Below are 17,135 nucleotides of genomic sequence, written 5' to 3' on the forward strand. Positions count from 1 at the left end.
CTGGATGGGGTGCCAGTCGATCACAGGGCATGCGGCAGTGGAACACTCTGGATGGGGTGCCAGTCGATCACAGGGCACGCGGCAGAGGAACACCCTGGATGGGATGCCAGTCCATCACAGGGCATGCGGCAGAGGAACACCCTGGATGGGATGCCAGTCCATCACAGGGCACGCGGCAGGGGAACACCCTGGATGGGATGCCAGTCCCTCACAGGGCACATAGGGTCTAGGACACCCAGCCCTGTAGGTGTGACGCTATAGTGCTCCCACTAAGCCACCTGCAAGCAAGAAATGGTAGATTTAATGTTTTCATTCAAGGAGCCTCATTCAATAAGAAACTAATAAATAAATAAACAAAGGTTGTTTTTACAGGGAAATAAATAATTCACCAAAAATGATTACTTATTCTCCCACCCTAAAGCATCTTTTGAGTCCAGTACAATGATTAATATTAACTTCAGACACTTACTTTGAGTATGATTTTTTGGTTTCAGTGTGTAGCACTGTGGCTTCACGCCCCCAGGGCTTTGTGCCTGCAGTGTTTACAGTGTTTCCCTCAGCTACTTGGTCTAAAAAAATCAATGTCACTATACTGTCCTGTGGTGGACTGGCATGTCGCCCAGGGTGTTTTTCCTTTCTTTCACCTGATGCTTCTTGGGATGAGCTCCCTCTAGTGGATAAATGCTGAAGGCAGGTGAATAAAAATTTCAGACAACGTGTTCTATGGATTTGGGGAACCATTTGTTTTTCCTTGCAAAGCACAGTGAATATTGTGTGCCAGGGATTTCATCAATGTATATAAATGCCTGACCTGTCCAATTTGTATTATTAAATTTTTTGTGATGCAAATATATGACATAAAAAGTCAAGCAAGAAAGCAAACATTGTCTGGCTATTGTCATTTAATCAGCTATGGCTACTTACAACTACAATATTTTTTATTATTATTATTATTTATTATTGCTTTCAGTATTTGGTTCTTGCCCACATTTTGGCTTTAATTTTTCACCCTCACCAACAACTCACGCATAGATACTCCCAAAAAATGGCTGCAAAGCGCTTAGCAGTTCGTAACTCTAATTGATTACCTTGCAATTTTCTACTCTTTGTTTAGTACTATTTTATTAATTGCAGAACATTTTTCAGACAGATGGACCAGTCCTGAAGGAATATCTCACGTCCTTCAGGAAGGTGCTGGACAGACATGTAGCTGAAAGACTCGGCAAGAAAATGCTGAACCATTAGTCAATGTCAGTGCATTTTCCCAAAGGTGTCGTCAGTCTTTCCAAAGTCAATAGTGCGGTGAAGACACAGCATCGTGGAGTCCTCGGGATCAGAATGGGATTTATCGGCCATGTAATTTCACAAATAAAAACCACAAAACAGAATGCAGTCAGGCATAAAACCTCTCAATCAACAGTCAACTTCCAACCGACGTCAAATACAGGTAAATAAAGTAAATAAGTGTGCAGTATATGGTGCCGTGCAGGATACTAGCAGTAATCATCTTTCACTTTGTCGACCATGGGTGGGCGCTATCAGCTGTTTGGGAGGGCCACTGCGTGGGGGAAGACAGCAAGAGCAGCAAGCTCTTAAAAATCTTTGTTTAGTGTTAAATCAAGTCTAACCTCTAAGTCAAAATTTAACATTTAACATTAAAAGGCAAATTGCAGTCTAGATCACTAGCTGAAGCAATGAGAGATGCAAAATGTAAGTTCCATCCATCCATCGCTGGGGCCCTATGCCAAAAGCTGCGGGTGCAAGGAGGGATGTGGATGTCCTATGGCACTGCTAAATGATTAGGGGGAGGAGAGGGATGTGGATATCCCATGGCACTGCTAAATGATTAGGGGAAGGAGTGGGATGTGGATATCCCATGGCACTGCTAAATGATTAGGGGGAGGAGAGGGATGTGGATATCCCATGACAGGGCTAAATGATTAGGGGAAGGAGAGGGATGTGGATATCCCATGGCAGGGCTAAATGATTAGGGGAAGGAGAGGGATGTGCATACCCCATGACAGGGCTAAATGATTTGGGGAAGGAGAGGGATGTGGATATCCCATGGCAGGGCTAAATGATTAGGGGAAGGAGAGGGATGTGCATACCCCATGACAGGGCTAAATGATTAGGGGAAGGAGAGGGATGTGGATATCCCATGGCAGGGCTAAATGATTAGGGGGAGGAGAGGGATGTGGATGTCCCATGGCAGGGCTAAATGATTAGGGGGAGGAGAGGGATGTGGATGTCCCATGGCAGGGTTAAATGATTAGGGGGAGGAGAGGGATGTGGATGTCCCATGGCAGGGCTAAATGATTAGGGGAAGGAGAGGGATGTGGATGTCCCATGGCAGGGCTAAATGATTAGGGGAAGGAGAGGGATGTGGATGTCCCATGGCGGGGCTAAATGATTAGGGGGAGGAGAGGGATGTGGATGTCCCATGGCGGGGCTAAATGATTAGGGGGAGGAGAGGGATGTGGATGTCCCATGGCGGGGCTAAATGATTAGGGGGAGGAGAGGGATGTGGATGTCCCATGGCGGGGCTAAATCAAGTGAATAGCCCATTTATTTAGTTCACCCCTGGCTATCAGTGAGAAAACACTGGTCTCTGTTTTCCCCTGAGGCCTGGACTGTGCACTCAGACCCTGACTGTGGCCGTTTCGGAGAGCAGCAGATTCTTACTCCTGTGTTGTCCTCTTGCAATGACGCAGCAGGTTTTTGTCGAGGTGACGTTGGTAAAAGCTGATGTTGGCCCAGTGGCAGCGCTGTTCAACCCATCAGGCGACTTCTTCTGAGGGGACATTAGCATAGCAAACCAGCATTGGGGTGGGGTGGGGGGGGGTGGATGACAGCCAAAGGGAACCTCTGAAGGAAAAGCCATTTCCCGATCCAGAAGTTTCCGTATGCCATTAAAGGCCGTGCATTTCATCCACATTTACTTACCAGTGGTTATATTTAACTGAACGTAAAACATATTACTGCTAATTTCTGAATCATCCGATCATATTTCCCATGGCACAATGATTCCATAGAATATCCAAACATCCACTTCACTGTCCATTCACTTTTTAATTCAGATATATAAAAAATGCAATTAGTTTTGGTGAGAAACTGTTGTCTAGTACCTTCTGTCTAGTAGCACTATGCCTGTTAATTATCAGACTGTATTGTGCTGGAAGAGTAGAAGTATCAGCCACCAACAATAAAAAATGCCTCCCGGCTAGCAATATTTTCTGCTGCTCGTAGTGCATATTTAATTATTTACGCTTTAAAATTAAAAGAATTCATCTCTTTCAAACTGTTACTGCAAACACCCGCATTTCACTTCATGCATTACATCTCTGGAATTGTACAAAAGAAGATACAAACATGGAATTGTGATGAAAGTATGGTAAGCACCATAATAACCAAACTCTTACCATAATCACCAAGGAGTCTCTATGTTAATTTTCTACAGATTAATTTGTGCTATAGCGTTGCACCCACATACTGTGGTGTATGACCCAGATAAATAGCACTGTGCTGTTTTCATTACGTTGTACAGTATTTTACTTTTATGTACCTGTCATTATAAGGTTAGACTATTGTATTGCAAACTACAGTGCTTTAATCATAAATGTTCGACAGCAGATGAAAAATGAGTCATCTGTATTCTAAAACATAACTGTTTAAAGAATCCCACTGCTATTTGTGATTTCCAATTTCTATTATGTAAGAGACTTATGCACCAGGCCTGTGTGGCCCAAGGATATATTATTATTAAATTGTGACATTCTATATGCGTGTCTCTGTCCATTTTCTGCCTGTCTGTGTGAATATTGAGCTGAATATTCAGTAGACATGATGGAGGCCAGATCTGCAGAGTAGGAGTAGAATTATTCAAGAGCCTCTGGTGGATGGACTTTGGAGTGCACAGGCACCCATACATCCGTGTTCAAGCATGGCCAACAAATCATTTCTGAACAGCAATTACATAATTACGTAATTGAAAGCAATTTCAATTTCCAGTTGCCACAATGACAAGAACCCATCGGCCACTTATACATATACAACTTATATTCACAGAAATTCTTGATATTGTATCTCGTGAACTTTGTTCAATAATTTAGTATTTATTTACATTCCCCAACTATCACAGTGTGGAAAAATAGGGTAAGATATGTCTCTGTGCAGTTTAATATACCTTTCTTTGTTGATTTTGCTTCAAGGTGAATATTAATTATGCTGCTAATTGTAGAAAATGAACACACTTGTAGTAATGAGGGACATCTTGTTGTACTTGAGGTCAGAGTTATCCTCAGATGTTTTTCGCAATACGGTAGTTCCCCTTGTATCTGCAGCTGACACACTCCAAGACCTACCACGCACTGCCAAAACTGTGGATAGCAGTGAACCATCCATGGACCCCATATATAACGTGATTTTCCTGTATTTACATATGTTATTTGATAAATTACGCACAGTAAGACGTTACCAACATTAAATGCAGTAATAATAAAGTACATTATACATTATTGTAGACCTGCAGTATGGTATAGTACTGCACTTTCTCTTGAATGGGAGGGATTCTGATATTTTAGTGTAATTCTCCAGAGCAATGAAAAAATATCATGTATCAATGGATGACAGGGCAATGAAAAATCATGCTTTTTATACCTCTCAAAGGACGTAGGAACAATGAAAAAACGTATTGTTGCATATTTTACAAATTTTTTCGAGACCATGGTAAACTGCAGATAATTGAAACCGCCCATATGGGGACTGTGCACTCAGCATTGCCACTGCTGTTGACTATAGATGGTACTCAGCAAGCCAGAAGTTTTTGTGGTGCCTTGGGTTTCATCTAATATCTTTCGCAGTTTGCAATTTGCCACACATCAGTTACACAAAATGACAAAAACTGTTATGCATGCTTATGCCTGTGTAAATGTGCGTTTTTACAAAGTCATTATTTTAACCAAGTGTGCATGACACATTTCAATGTTTTACTGAGTTTTATTCCATTTTCAAACAGGAACACCCAGACTTTACAGATTGAGTAGTTTAAACAGTGTTTCTCAAGCCTGCCCTCGGGGACATCCACACTGTCCATGTTTTTGCTCCGTCCCAACTCCCAGAGAATCGGGAGAGAGCAAAAACCTGGATCGTCTGGGATTGTCCGAGGACTGCTTTGAGAAATACTGGCTTAAACTGAAGACAAATGTATCAAATATTTACAGAGAATTGTATATCCTTGCTTACTTCAGCTAAAAGGAAGTCCTTTGCACTGAACTAGGTTTGTTCTAAATCCATAATTACACATTTAATAGCCCACTTGTGTCTCTTATGCACCAGTGGAATCTTTGAAACATTTTTGCATGAATAAAAATGTGGCTCTCTTACCTGCATCATAACAGATTTTATATACAGTGGTACCTCAGAACTCGAACTTAATCCGTTCAGAACTCGAGTTCGAATCCTAAAAAGTTCAAGTTCAGATCGAATTTTCCCCATAAGAAATAATGGAAAACCAATTAATTGGTTCCCAGCCCCCAAAAATTACACCTAACTATGGTTTTTTTTTTTTAAGCATTTAAACACAAAATGAACAGGATAATACAAGAAGAGCATATACTGTACTAAACACATCTAAGCACATTTATCAAAACAGTCATTTGTAAAGTAAGAAAATAAACGCTGTGCGTAACATTTTTTTCTTAATGACTTCCAAAACGATAAAGAATGTGCCCCAACACTACCCCAAGCCATGCCCCAAGACTGCGCCAACACTACCCCAAGCCATGCCCCAAGACTGCGCCAACACTAGGCTATGCCATGCGGTCCATTGTTTATTTTTATTATTACTCTGTATTCGTTAATTTGTTCATAAATCGCAAACTTTTAGGTTGGAACATTTGTACAACTATTGCGTAACTTTTTGGTGAGCAATGGCTACCAAAATGATATAAATACAGTGTATTACCTGATATTTTCAATAAAAAAAGCACTATCACCAACAAACGATGCTATCACAGCAAATGCAAGGCTGAGACTGAAGAGTTACCCTTTGTTTCCGCTGAGAGACGTGCCACGTGACTCATTTCCCCGCACGTACAAGTTATCTTAGGTCAGCGTTCACGAATCGACTTCTGAGATTCAGATTGAGTTCTAGGTAATTTTTTTCCAACTCCTTGGTTCGACTTTTAAGAAATTCGAGTTCTAATGAGTTTAAGTACTGAGGTATCACTGTATATCTCGGGGGTTAATGGCTGCCCCTGTCTTTTTAACAACTGCCATTATACAACCTTGACATCCTACTATAAAGCATGGTAGCTCCACTCAATGCCTGTCACACAGTGATCTAGAGGGGTCAACCCTTCTATTGTTTTGTCCCAAATATCATTTTCTCAGAGTGACAGAACTGTGGTTCTAGACTCAGCATTGCCACTGCTGTTGACTATAGATTTTGATGAACTTTTAGTAACTTATTTTGGCAGCGAATACCAATTTTGATGCTTTCTCACAATTAGCAAGAACTAGTGGTTTTATAATAAAACACAATCACTGAGTTCATGACAAGACCCAGACATCCATGTAAGTGAATCAAACTTTTTTATTTCATATATTCACCCTGTGATTGAAACAGTAATTTAGATGTGATATGAATGTATTAAATCACCAATCTGAGGGTTAAATAATACCTGCTCCTTCAATTGATGCAAGCCTTCATTTCCTTCATAGAGCGTTGAAATGCCAAGGTGAATTTGTAGTTAATAGTGGTTTATATATTCTATAAAGTGAAATGGTTTATTTGTTTTGCTAACTAATTACAATAAATCGCTGTATTCAGGAGTTCTGATTAAGAATATTCTAATATCTGAATGGGGGGGGGGGGGGGGGGTTCAGGATGCACAGTTGTCTCGCACCTCTGGAGACCCAGAGTCTCTACATGTGTGGAGTTTCAGTTTCCTCTCGGTACTCTGGTTTCTACTCACAGTCCAAAAAACATGCTGAGATGGACTGGAGTTACCAATTGTCCAATATACTGTATAGCAGACATTGCTTGGCTCCTATCCTAAGAGGAGTTCTTCTTCACCATCTGGGTGGGCAGGTTAAACAGCTGAATATGCAGACTCTACAAATGTTTTTGTTTTTATGCAAAATCCTCCTACAAAGTACTACGGCAGTGGAAGTCAAACGCAAAAAGAAAAGCAGTGCAAACCTGTCCGATGCGTTAACCAAAATGAGCACATGACACTCCAGCAGGAGATACTAACTGCGCTCACACATCTCGCGAGGTACTGGAAACAAGTCAGCTGGGATCCACACCCAGTTCATCTTTTAATAGCAGGTGTGAAGTTGCACCACGACCAAATCAACCTCATAGTTATTTGTTCGGCTATTTCATTCTCACCGCGACTCACAGGTCCCGAAAAGCCAGCTGGGTTTGGTTGACAGCATTCGGTGTTTGGTCGAGTTCCTTTATGTAGCTGCCATTAAAGAGTCTAATTAATGAAGGGAAAGGCTGCACTGCTGAATTCTACCTGCCATTTCACACACTTGATGCTATTTCTAACTTTTCGTTTTACATCTTGCCGATCACTGCCTTATATAAATGTAGATTAAGGTACTTTCCTACTGCTTGCTCTCTTTTTAACTTCAACCACGTCAAGAAAATCTGGAACGATATCAGCTTTTGCAGCCTACCCTCCGAAGCTGTGCTAACACCTGCTTAGTGGTCTGTGAAGGTTCTCACAAACATGGGGTTCGGAACTCGCGTCCTGGTATATTGAGTTTTGTTTTGAATTGGCCACTGTTTCTCCATGTGGTCCTTGGGGACCCTCAGAAAGTCCACATTTTCGTCCCCTCCCAGGAAAAATGTGGAGTATCTGGCAGGGCGTTGGGAGGGAGCAAGAACGCAGACCACCTAGGGGTCCCCATGGACCGGGTTCAGAAACATTGGCATAGTCTCTCCTCTGCCCCTCAAAGGTGCTATGATATTTAACAGGTGCAGGTTTTATTATTGCCCCCCTACAGGCAGGATGTCCTACCACCCTCAGAACTGCCAAGCTGTTTGTATCCCTTCTGTCATTCCGTAATTTAATTGGGGGCTTATGTGGAAAGGGCTCAGGCACCCACCTGTGATGCTGTGTTATTATTTTGACCCCCCCACCCCCGCAGATTCTCCCACAAATGTTTTGAAAGAGCAAATGAAGAATATGCAGTCTTAATTTTACACTGGTTCTGCTGAGTATCATGCCTCTCTACCGAAGCAGAAGAATGAGGTACGGAGTCAGCATACTGAAATACTGCAGAACCTTAATGGTTCCTTAAAAATCTGCCAAATTACAAAAGAGCTGTAAAGATTATAATCAGCTTAATTGTGGAGAAGTTGGTGGTTTTAAAGACGATTTAAACACACGCCATGCACAGAACAGCAGGGTCAGCTTGTCCAAAAATCACTCTACAGATGCTGGGATATGAACCAGTGACTTTCCAATCACAGGCACAGCAGCCTCACCTGCCGAGCCAGGCACCGCCCCCCAGAGCACGAAGACCTCATCCCTGTAAAACAACGTCATCTTGCTGCTAATCATAAACTCACCTGGGAAGTTTCTGAAGTTCTTGAACGTAAATTCATTTGTCAGATACACAAACATACACTATCCATGTCTGCAGTGAAATGCTTTGTCCGCCTGCCTCATGGATTGTGCTCAAACAAATACATAGCACAAGAATAATAGTATCAAAAGATAAATTAAAATAATAAATAAGCTAAAAATACAAAATCTAACAAAATTAAATAAAATGGCAAAATATAACAATAAAAATAAAAATCAACGTGTCAGTAACAGCATTTATTTAAGGCAGTGATCAGCAAGAAAAGTGAAAATGAAAAGTGAGGAATGGCATGAAGTATGTGAAGTGGCACATTAGGCATTGTGATATGTCAAGGATCCAGCCAATGGACAAAACCACAGTAATGCCAGTTTGAAGAGAGTCAGTGCTTTGTATAATAATTAATTTAGCTGTGACATTCCAGACCAAAAACACAGAGCAACTTTATTTTGTGTGTCTCTGAAGTTTTACTTGGTAATGCCAAATTTTGATTGCAATGTTAGTGAATAAATGAATTTTATAATTTTTTTATAGTGACTCCTGGCCAATACAAAATTTTAAGTTAGAAAACATTTTAACTATTGTTTTAATCTTCCCTAAGCATGGATTTCAAGAAGGTCAGAGCACATACCCTTCTATATAGTGAATAACTTGTGATTTTGGTCAAAATTACAATAATGCATCATTTGTTGAGAAACACCTGCATGTACCAGATGCAAGTGTTAAAGGTTATATATACAAGATAAATCAGAAGATGAGCGGTCATTATAAAGAACTAAGGTTAATTTCATAATTCGTAATAGCCTATTTCAGGAAAGGCTCCATCTGTTAATTTTTAGAAACTTTCAAAAAAAAGTTTAACCGTAGGTTTGGTCTTTGATGACTGGATTGCCCTTAATTTGAAAAAGAAGTGAGTGACGTAAACCTCTCTGTGACAGCAATTGCTGGATTGCTTTTTGAGGCCACAATGTGCTCCAACATATTCACACTAAGTCCGTGACCCGACGCTGACCTCTCTCAGCGTGTCACATGACTCTCCACAGTCACATGACTGTCCACTCTCTCATATATTCGCCTATTATTTTCTTTCCAGAAAAGTGCATGCTGAGGAGTGCAGATGAAGCCAGGATAGTGTGGTGTCCAGGAGACGTTGGCTCAGTTGAGTGATGGTATCATGGAAAAAGGATAGAGTCTCCTCTTTCAGCTGCGGCTTAGAAGAGACAGTAGCAGTTGTGGACAATCAGCACCACGAAAGCCAATATGCTGAGATTATTCCTGCCTTTGTCTTGAATCAGACTGAACTCTAAATGTGATCTGCATGAAAAGACGAGGGAGATTTCAGTATCACCATTATTGCCATGGAAAATGGGATGATATTTCACACTTCAAAAATGTAATGGGTCTGTCATGAGGGTTTAACAGGGCAGTAATGTGACAGTCACGATGTTTGAATGAAATATGGGAAACACTTCGCATTTAAATCATTTAAATCATTGTTATGGAGATTTACACTGAAAAAATTAATCCTTTTCAACTTCTTACAATCAGTAGCTAAACATGTCATGCTGCTTGTCCACAATCGTTACACCATTTCAGATATCCTACTTAAATGCTTTGTAAATATCAGTGTGTAATCAGATGAATCCTGGCTGCTTCTTGTATGTCAGTGTTCATAATGTTAGGGGAGAATTCAAGCTGCTATTAAGGAAAATGAAATTAAACTGAATTCAGGCAGAAATTTGCAACCTTTGTCTGAACTCCTTTGACCTCATCGTAACATGAACAGACAATGTTGAAGATATTTCTTTTTGCATAAGAAATATTTTAGAGTATTGGATAATGTACAAAATCTTACCAGAAGTGGTCTCTGCTTACACTGCATATAAAGTATTGTTAGAGTGATTCACAATTGCTCTGCCCCATTTGTATATGCCTGCAGAGTAAATATCAATGGTCATCAAAGCACTTTAAATTAATTATATCGTATGAGAAACAAACTGACATAATAAGGATCAATTCTCCATAACCACTTATCCAGTCTTGTGGTGACCTTGGAGCCCATTATATGAAACACAGGGCAGGATATACCGCTCGGATGGGATGCCGGTACATCGCAGGGTCAATACTCACAGTTGTCACACTACAGGCAATTTAATGAAATGATGCTTTATTTTGTCATTTGCACAACTACACTGGAATTCTTTAGTGTTCCTATTTCCCGTCCTCGCTCATTGGAGACATGCATGCTTATATAGGGAGCTTGTCTTGGGTCCGGAGTCCAAAGTCAACCATTTTGGGGGCGGGGGGGGGGGGGGGGGGCAGGGGCTTAGGGCTTTGTTGAAGGGCTCAACAGACATTTGACTATCCTGCCAAGGAAGGTATTTAATCCGACAACCTTCCAATCACAGACACTGTGTCCTAACCAGCTGATACATACCCGCCCCCCAAAATGGTAACCATTGACCTAAATTGCATGCATTTGCAATGTAGAATGAAATTGGTTTTCCGAGATTCAGCCACATGATTGTGGGGAGCTCGCAATCTCTTCATGCAAAGAGCTATCGCTGAAAACACGTGACAGTCAGGTGTAACGTGACAGTGTCAGCCACAAAGTCCTGGGTCTAATACAAGTTGCCTGCAGTGTTAGCATGACCAAATGAAAGCTCTGAAGTCATATTTGTGAAGGTTTTTATTATGTTGTACTCAACGTTTTATTTATACCTGTGATATTACACTAAAGTTAAGCAGAGGAAGGTAAGATAACACATCTGTACAGCACTCCAGTCACTACTGATATTTCTATAAACATTTCTTCATAGTAGTATCATCAGCATGATAATACTATAGAAGCAATAGTGGGGTCTCATTTCATTATCAAACGTGCCACCAATAAATTTATTTCAGTTTATTTTGAAAATGGTTTCACAAATGTATAGTTTTTCCTAAATTCTATCACAAATATTATTTAAGTCTAGAAGTGCTGAACTGCTTTACGTATGCTATGCAGACGTTTACTGTATTTTGCATGGAGACAACATTCAGTGTTTGGTTTCTTGATAGCTTCAGATAAAGGTGTAGATTTGGGTGAGGATGATGGGCACATGGTCCTACCTATACTATGGGGGTAAAGTGTGCGTTTAGCGGGGCGGGGGATCAGAGCTGATTTGGTCCCTACCAGTGTTGAAACCAAACCTACACCCTTGGCTTTGGAGTTAGACTGAGTAGCTTTTCTGGTGTAAAAGTATAACCACAAGCATGGAGTTACGTAATTCATGTTCATTTGCTGCTCAGCTTTCAGACGGCTTGAGCATTCTTTTAGTTTCACTCAAAGCCGTTTTCCCTATTTTTGGTTAAAAATATAAGCATTTAAAATGTCAGGCTATTTTAGTAATCAGTTGTTGGTTTAAGAATGCTTTTGTGTACTGTCTGCAAAGACCATGTAAATGGCTTTCATTCACGGTAGAAACTGTATGAAACATGGCAACACCTTAGTCTTTTGATTGATTGATTGATTGCTTGATTAATTAATTATTATACATGTTATATAATTGTTATACATGGACAAAAGTATTGGGACACCTGGCCATTACGCCTACAGAACCTTTTATTACTGTACATCTCATTATAAATCCATAGGCATCAGTGAGGATTTGGTCCCCTATTGCAGCTATACTGGCTGGCACTCTTCTGGGAAGACTTTGGAGTGTGTTGGACGTGAAGATCTGGCTCGCAATCTCCATTCTAGTTCATTCCAAAGGTGTTCCATGGGGTTGAGGTCAAGGCTCTGTGCGGGCCAGTCACATTCTACCACATCAAACTCACCCAACCATGAACCATGTAATACCTGAAATCAATGATTAAAAGGTGTGTCCCAATACTTTTATCCACATAGCGTAACGTTAGTTAGAAAAGATGAGTTAATCTGGTTGCCCCTTACTGATTGTGATCATTACATTAGCATTGTGGAGGGGTTTGCATGCCTTAATCATCAACAAAGCTACACTATTGGCCAAAATTGTGGAAACATTTCCAATTTTTACAAATTGCAGAACTTTATTCCACTTACTCCGGTTACTTATGTAATTGTCCTAAGTATGACATTTGTAAACATTCTTTCGATGTTTGTAAACATTACTGCCCATATTCTTGTATAATTTTTAGAGCATAATGACAAAAATACTAGGTGTTTCCATAATTTTGCCCACTAATAGATGTCATCTGGGTGGTAGGGCTTCCCTTGTGGAAACAGGCCAGAAAAACTATGACCCAAAAAATACCCCTAATGACCCACCAAGAAGAATCGTGTACTCGGCCCAGAATAGGGTTACTGGGACCTACCCCTGGAGTCAGAGCGCTAACCCTCAGACTCACTGGGGCACACTGGGTGATGAGGGAGGCTGTCAAGTTGGAGAAGGAGACCTTCAGGGCAACACAGGCCAGAAATGCTGCAGCAAACGCACTCACGGAAGCTCAGGAGTGGGAGGAGATAGCAGAGACCATGGAGAGAGACTGGAGACCTCAAAGGCGTTTCAGTCACCTCAGAAAGGCAAGGTGGGACCTTGCTCAGGATGTGTTCAGCCAGAGCGGGTAAGTCCAGATCTGCAGTGGGATAATGTAGAGGGGTGCGGAGAACGTTTTGAGAAACGTCCTAACCGGGGGGGGGGGGTTGGGGGGGGGTTGTCTCTTTTCCTTCTCCATACCTTTTTGTCATTTTGTGGTCAGGATATGAAAACGGAGCCTTAGCAAGAAGGATGTCCAGATTGGGCAGGTCAACCCATCAGGTGACATAGGTGGCTGCCTATGGTGTCATTTTCTGGGGGGTGTGCCAACTAAGCAAATGGGCGGGGCTTCCTCTGCTCCAAGTCGCCCGCCCGGGATGGCTTCAAAACCTCAGCACCTCTGAATCAGAGGACACAGTTGTCTCTTGGATAATGATGGATTGTTACTTTAATTTGAGGTGTGAGAGTCTGCAGTAAAGGTGATTAAGTGACGGTAAGAGATTGGATTGACAGGGAGGTCAAATAGCGCTAGGTAACTGCAGTTTGTAGGCACCAAGGAGTTCCATGGTGATAAGTGTAAGGTTTGCAGTTTACCCTGCAGTCTATGTCCCTACGGTCACCTATAAAGGTATGGGAAATGTGTAAAAGAACAAGGTCAGAAGTACAAGTGGCCGAAATGAGGTTTTTCCGCAAGGTTGCTGGGTTCACTCTCCGTGACGGAGCTCGGAGATCTGGGTGAGCCTCGAAAGAGAGGCGCTGCTCTTTCGAATCACGGGGAGCCATGAGCATCTTATAAGGATGCCACCAGGATGCCACCCAAGGGAGATATCCCCGGCACACCCTACTGCATGGAGGCCCCAGGGGAAACTGGGCACACGCTCCATGGATTATATCTGCCAGCTGGCAGGGGGACGTCCTGGGATCCCCCCCGGAAAAAAAGCTGCAGTCTGCGGCCATGGAAAAAGTGTTCTGGCCTGACCTGTTTGGCGTACATCCAGTGTGATACAGTGAGAAAATGAGACGGTAACAGTTCGTTTTCCTGTTTTCCCTGTTCTCCAGTTCTCCACATTAAAAAGCTGATTAGCTGAGAGTGCGTACAGCCCCCTGATTGTTTCACTGTGATCACAGAAGTAAGCCTGACAGCCCAGCCCAGTCAGGGAGTCCCGTGGGCTCGGACCGTCAGCCCGCTCCCCGCATCATCACCCACCCCCGCATCATCACCCACCCCCCGGCATGTTACTCACAGATGCCTCCTCCTCTCTCATTGGAAGCCACTCCAGAGAAAAAACAAAGGCTCATTCTCCTTGTGACCCGCCCACACAAGCAGGCCTGCGCCTCTACACGCGTGTGGATATCATAGGCGGTACAACTGAAGAATTAAAGTGCTCCGTATGATAAAAGATACCATTATAGACTTTAAACATTTTTTTTTTATTAATGAGGATTTGATTTTCGAATGTTATGCCTTTATTTTGGCAAAAATGCCCATTAGCAAAAGAATTCCCGCAATTCTGTGCTGTATAAGCAGTCTGGGAATGGATGGTATGGAAATGTAAACGCTTCACAGAGTAAATCGCATTATTCTGTAATTGGTGGCATTGTTTTACAGCAGGAGGCTACAGGTGCTTTATGTTGCATTGTGACCTGCGGTGGTGTGAAGACACAGCGAATTCTTAGCATCCCTGGACTCGAACCTCCAACCTGTGTGCTGTACCTCACTCACCATTATTATTTAAAAAGCCCCCAACTGAACCACGATTAGGGTGTGGCTCAGTAGGTTGGAACGCTGTGATCGGAAGTTTATGGGTTTGAATCCCATGCTTTGTAGAATGGTCATATCCCCATTGGGCCCTTGAGCAAGGTCCTAACCCCCCCCTGGGGCACCAGGGTTTGGGCTGACCCTGTGCCCAGACCCCAAACTTTGCCCTTACCCCTATTTGTGAGTGAATTCATTAAAAACTAGCATGATGAGATATCTAAACACATTCCAGTGGACTTGTGCAAATGAAAAGGTTCATTTTCATGCTATTTTACTTTTGATGGTGTTCTGGGGCACAAGGAGCAGTGAGGTTTACTAGTTCAATGCTGTTTAGTGATATACTGTATATCTTCCCTGCAGTGTGCGAAATACCCGCCAATATTCGGGGGGGTCCCTATCTCCCTATTGTTGCACAATACTGATCTTGAGACCCCCTTAAAATTTTTCTTTTGAGGCTTTCAGGGGGTCTCATGGGTTAATCGGGGTGTCGGACCCCCTCGAAGCCCCCCGTATTTTGTACACTGCCTCCCTGCTTCTGTCAACCTCACTGACTCCTTGGAAGGGCTGAATGTGATGCAGGAGGCGATAACCTCAGTCCAGGTCCCACATCACGGCACCCTGAGAGCAGAAGGCACCATGGTCACCTGCACATGTGTGCAAACCCATCAGGCCTGAGAAGGATCTTTATGCAAGGGCGGGGCCACATTGGGCACTGGCCCCAGCTGAGAGCTGAGTGGCCCTCTCCACTGTCACTCACTGATTCGTAACATATCATTGGCTAATGATAAGGTTTAGATATGGTTCAGATCCTGAAATTACAAAACTGCTCCTTTGAGTAGGGAAAGTGATCTCAGTCTCATTCAGAACACATTCAAGGCTGTTTCGTATGTTCTCTGAGAACAGAACCTGCATTGTGTTAATAAAGCATAACAGGTTAATTCATCCGGCTTTCTTCAGCTGATCTGTTTGCTGGCTGTGATGCTTTTGCTGGTCACTGCATTTCCTCTGATATATTTTGTACGCTGCATACCACATTCACACGTGTTTTTTTTTTTTTCCAAAAAATGCAGAAATATAGTCTCACAACGAAGAGGCACGTAATCCCCTAAAGCCTCGATGGCGCTGGAATCAAACTGGCCTGACTAAGATTTCTTTTCCGCTGTAGACGATCTGTACTGGCAGTTACCATGACAACGAGTAGGAATTCGCTTCACACTTCACTAAGTGCATTTCGCCGGCAGCGCACCATGGCGCCCTCTCCCACGGCCACGAGCGCCGCTGCTTCCGCATTCCGCAGACATCCTCGGCGCTGCGGTCAGCAAACACAGCTGGGGCGATAAGATGCTTCATTATATACACCTACATGACAATTCCTGTGTGGTGGATCAGTCACGTGACACAAACATGAACCTCATAGACACAGATAAGTGGAGGAAGGACACATGGAGATGGTGGTGGGGGGGGGTTAGGCTGCTGTGTCTGTGTTCGAATCCCAGGATCAGCAGAGTGATGTCACCATTGTGTCCCTGAACGAGGCCCTTAGCCCCCAATTGCTCTGGGGACTGACTGCTCCTGCTTCCTCAAACACGCATGTTTGCTAAAATAAATTAAATACAACCATGTATAGGTGGAACACAGTACCAAACCATATGCATGTGTCGGAGAATGCTTTTCACACGTAAACAAAAAAAAAAAGAAACATGCTAAAATACGTGATTAAGATTTTGAGCTTTTTAATCGCCAGAATGGACAGACTTCAGAGATCAGCCACCCACAGAATAATTCCCCAGAACAGGCCCTATTTGTTATTATGATCTTTTCAGCGATAAACAGGTTTAAGGCACATGTATGACAAAAGGCAGAAGTGGAGGACATGGAGAGGGGTGCCACGATTTTACCCAGTGGTGCAAGAAGCAGCGATTGCTTGTTAAATGGGACTCTGACCCTGCCGGCTGCAATTTAAAAGTGCTAACAGCCTACGATAGTTGGATGCAATGAGAACACATAAAAAACTACACAAGCATGCACATCTGTTTGCAGCTAATGGTGGTACGTATCTCCATAGTGCTCTTGATCCAGCGTACCTCCACCAAGATCACAGAAAGGGGGGCAGATGAATCTGAGAGAGACCTATATCGACAGACTTTGCCTTGTGATAAATTGGCAGGGGTAGTTTCTTTACCTGTCCACAATGCAGGGGGAAAAAACGCGACTCACAGCCTTGACACTGATGGAACTGCAACAGCATGCTAATTGCCGCAAAGCCATTAGGGGGAAAA

This window comes from Paramormyrops kingsleyae, chromosome 13 (genome assembly GCF_048594095.1).
Source record: "Paramormyrops kingsleyae isolate MSU_618 chromosome 13, PKINGS_0.4, whole genome shotgun sequence".
NCBI classification, from domain to species: domain Eukaryota; kingdom Metazoa; phylum Chordata; class Actinopteri; order Osteoglossiformes; family Mormyridae; genus Paramormyrops; species Paramormyrops kingsleyae.